General features: G+C 41.2%; 1 protein-coding gene across 1 annotated transcript in view; it reads right to left on the bottom strand.

Annotated features, from left to right (window-relative positions):
* The window catches only part of LOC108281563 (keratin-associated protein 9-7-like), an 18,481-nt gene that overhangs the window by 4,170 nt on the left and 9,730 nt on the right, over nt 1–4,581 (bottom strand). The window lies entirely within an intron of this gene.

Below are 4,581 nucleotides of genomic sequence, written 5' to 3'. Positions count from 1 at the left end.
AAGAGACAGGGTGTCACCATTTTAGCAAGGATGGTCTCAATCTTCTGACTTCATGATCCACCCGCCTCAGCCTCCGAAAGTGCTGGGATTACAAGCATGAGCCAATGTGCCTGGCTTCGAGTGAGTTTCTTAATTCTGAGCTCTAATTTGATTGCACTGTGATGTGAGAGACTTTATCCATTTATTTATTTATTTTTATTTGTTTTTATTGCATTTTAGGTTTCGGGGTACATGTGAAGAACATGCAAGATTGTTACATAAGTACACACATAACAGTGTGATTTGCTGCCTTCCTCCCCATCACCTGTATCTGGGATATCTCCCCATGCTATCTCTCCCCAACTCCCCACCCCCTGCTGTCCCTCCCCTATTTCCTCCCAACAGACCCCAGTGTGTGATATTCCCCTCCCTGTGTCCATGTGTTCTCATTGTTCAACACCCACTATGAGAACACGTGGTGTTTGATTTTCTGTTCTTGTGTCAGTTTGCTGAGAATGATGGTTTCCAGGTTCATCCATGTCCCTACAAAGGACACAAATGTGAGAAACTTCTTATTATAATTTCCATTCTTTTGAATTTGCTGAGGAGTGTTTTACTTCTAATTATGTGGTCAATTTTAGAGTAGGTGCTATGTGGCGCTAAGAAGAATGTATATTCTGTTGATTTGGGGTGGAGAGTTCTGTAGAAGTCTATTAGGTCTGCTTGGTCTAGCGCTGAGTTCAAGTCCTGAATATCCTTGTTAATTTTCAGTCTCATTGATCTGTCTAATATTGACAGTTGGATGTTCAAGTCCCTCACCATTTCTCTCTCTCTCTCTCTTTTTTTTTTTTAGATGGAGTCTTACTTTGTTGCCCAGGCTGGAGTGCAGTGGCATGATCTCGGCTCACTGCAAGCTCCACCTCCAGGGTTCAAGCGATTCTCCTCTCTCCAACTCTCCAGTAGCTGGGACTATAGGCACACACCACCACATCTGGCTAATTTTTGTATCTTTTAGTAGAGAAAGGGTTTCACCATGTTGGCCAGGCTGACCTCAAACTCCTGACCTTGTGATCCACCTGTCTCAGCTTCCTAAAGCGCTTGGATTACAGGCATATGCCACCGTGCCCAGCCACTCTCTCACTATTATTGTGTGGAAGTCTAAGTCTTTTTGTTGGTCTCTAAGAACTTGCTTTATGAGTCTGGGTGCTCCTGTATTGGGTTAATATATATTTAGGATAGTTAGCTCTTCTTGTTGCATTGATCCCTTTACCATTATGTAATGCACTCCTTTGTCTTTTTTTGACCTTTGTTGGTTTAAAATCTGTTTTATCAGAGATTAGAATTTTTTTTGCGGTTTTTTTTTTCTTTCCATTTGCTTGGTAAATATCCCTCCATCCCTTTATTTTGAGCCTATGTGTGTCTTTGCATGTGAGATGGGTATTCTGACTACAGCACACCCATGGGTCTTGACTCTTTATGCAATTTGCCAGTCTGTGTCTTTTAATTGAGGCATGTAGCCCATTTACATTTAAGGTCAATATGGTTATGTGTGAATTTGATCCTGTCATTATGATGTTAGCTGGTTATTTTGCCAATTAGCTGATGTAGTTTCTTTATAGTGTTGATGGTCTTTACATTTTGGTATGTTTTTGCAGTGGCTGGTACTGGTTTCTCGTTTCCACATTTAGTGCTTTCTTTAGGAGCTCTTGTAAGGCATGCCTGGTGGTGACAAAATCTCTCAGTATTTGCTTGTCTGTAAAGGATTTTATTTCTCCTTCACTTATGAAGCTTAGTTTGGCTGTATATGAAATTCTGGGTTGAAAATTCTTTTCTTTAAGAATGCTGAATATTGGCCCCCACTCTCTTCTAGATTGTAGGGTATCTGCAGAGAGATCTGCTATTAGTCTTATGGGCTTTCCTTCATGGGTAACCTGACCTTTCTCTCTCTCTGCCCTTAGCGTTTTTTCCTTCATTTCATCCTCAGTGAACCTGATGATTATGTGTCTTGTGGTTGCTCTTCTTGAGGTGTATCTTTGTGGTGTTCTCTGTACTTCCTGAATTTGAATGTTGGCCTATCTTGCTAAGTTGGAGAAGTTCTTCTGGATAATATCCTGAAGTGTGTTTTCCAACTTGGTTCCATTCTCTCCATCACTTTCAGATACACCAATCAAACATAGGTTTGGTCTTTTCACATAGTCCCATATTGCTTGGAGGCTTTGTTTATTTCTTTTGGTTCTTTTTTCTCTTATCTTGTCTTCACACTTTATTTTATTAAGTTTATCTTGAATCTCTGATATCCTTTCTTCATCGATTTGACTATTGATGGTTGTGTATGCTTCATGAATTTCTTGTGCTGTGTTTTTTAACTCCATCAGGTCATTTACATTTTTCTCTAAACTGGTTATTCTAATTAGCATTTCCTGTAACCTTTTATCAAAATTCTTAGCTTCATTGAATTGGGTTAGAAAATGCTCCTTAGCTTGGATGAGTTTAGAATTACCCATCTTCTGAAGCCTACTTCTGTCAATTCATCAAACTCATTCTCTATCCAGATTTGTTCCCTTGCTGGCAAGGAGTTGTGATCCTTTGGAGGAGAAGAGGCATTCTGGTTTTTGGAATTTTCAGCCTTTTTGCGCTGGTTTTTCTTTATCTTTGTGGATTTATCTACCTTTGGTCTTTGATGCTGATGACCTTCGGATGGGGTTTTTGCGTGAGCATCCTTTTGGTGGATGTTGATGCTGTTGCTTTCTGTTTGTTAGTTTTCCTTCTAACAGTCAGGCCTCTTCTGCAGCTCTGCTGGAGTTTGCTGGAGGTTCACTCCAGACCCTGTTTGCCTGGGTATCACCAGTGGATGCTGCACAACAGCAAAGATTGCTGCCTTCTCTTTCCTCTGGAAGCTTCGTCCCTTTCACCTGGAAACAAATTATCTCTCAATGTTTGGGTGCAAATGAAGTGTGGCCTAAATTTTATGGGGCATGACTTAATCTCCTGTTACCATTTATGTGGGTGACCAGAAGAATGAGGACATACAGAATGCCAATTCCATGACTTCAACAAACATATATTTCCAGATGAGCCTCTCACACCAAAGTCCTAGGAGAGAGGCAGGAACAGAATGGGTGCTCAAAAATATTTAAAGAAGTTCACCAGCAGCTGAGCAGAGACTGAGAAAATAAAATGTTCACATGATTCACAAGGGCTCTGAAAACAAGTTGTTGATCTTAAGATGTGACTATTTGTTAGGGGAATAAATTTGGGAAGAGCTTTGTTAGTAGAAAATGGTCTGCAAATGCATGGAATTGGTGTGTCTACTGTCAGAGAACAACGTAAACCACACCTCTTCCTGGTGCTAAGTCCTTAGTATAAATTCTTCTTTATAGTCATCTGTAAATGTGACAACACCACAGCTGAAATCAGAAACCCTGGGCCTAGACCCGATTCTGTCTGTCCTTAGCTACATGGCATGACGCAGGTCACTTTACTCACCTTGGTTCTGTCCAAGTTTGAGGCTGTCATGTGACTTAGATTAGATAATGTATGTGAGATGCAAAACAATCATGGAAACAATACAAAACATAATACAGGAGACATGATAGTAAAGGCTTTATTAGGAAATAAACAAGCAATGCTCCTTTCAGCTAGGAAGATAATACAGAGTTGTCATAGAAGAGTCACAAAAATTTGTATTATATTGAAACAAAATGATTTATCATTGTAAAGATCTAATAAGGGCCAGGTGTGGTGGCTTATGCCTATAATCCCAGCACTTTGGGAGGCCAAGGTGGGCGGATCACCTGAGATCAGGAGTTTGAGACCAGCCTGGCCAACATGGTAAAACCCCATCTCTACTAAAAATACAAAAAATTAGCCAGGTGTGGTGGCAGGCACCGGTAATCCCAGCTACTCAGGAGGCTGAGGCAGGAGAATCACTTGAACCTGGGAAGCAGAGGTTGCAGTGAGCTGAGATTGCACCATTGCACTCCACCCTAGGCAATAAGAGTGAAATTCCGTCTCAAAAAGAAAAAAAAAGATCTAATAAGACAGCTATGAGAGCTTTCTTTTTTTTTTTAGAAATTTTCCTAGGGTAAAAAAACAGAGATCATTTTGTCAAGGCTCAGACCATAAATCCACATCAAGAACAGATGAAGCTGACCAGCAGCTAGGTCAATGAAGAGAATATTGGAGTGAAAAAGATTGCACTCATTAAGCAACCTCATAAATCTGTTAACAAGAAGATGACTGACAGTTTACTGACAGCATATATGTTATCAGCAGAGGAAGTGGAGTGAGTTTGCCACAGATATGGATAACTGGGCCCTGCATGGTGGCTTACGCCTGTAATCCTAGCACTTTGGGAGGCCAAGGTGGGTGGATCACCTGAGGTTGGGAGTTCGAGACCAACCTGATAGATATGGAGAAACCCTGTCTCTACTAAGAATACAAAATTAGCCAGGCATGGTGACACATGCCTGTAATCCCAGCTACTCAGGATGCTGAGGCAGGAGAATCACCTCAACCCGGGAGGTGGAGGTTGCGATGAACTGAGATCATGCCATTGCACTCCAGCCTGGGCAACAAGAGTGAAACTCCGTCTCAAAAAAA

The sequence above is a fragment of the Cebus imitator genome, unplaced genomic scaffold (assembly GCF_001604975.1).
Source record: "Cebus imitator isolate Cc_AM_T3 unplaced genomic scaffold, Cebus_imitator-1.0 Scaffold228, whole genome shotgun sequence".
NCBI classification, from domain to species: Eukaryota; Metazoa; Chordata; class Mammalia; order Primates; family Cebidae; genus Cebus; species Cebus imitator.
The sequence above is the reverse complement of the archived record's forward strand: the minus strand, read 5'-3'. Positions and strand labels throughout refer to the sequence as shown.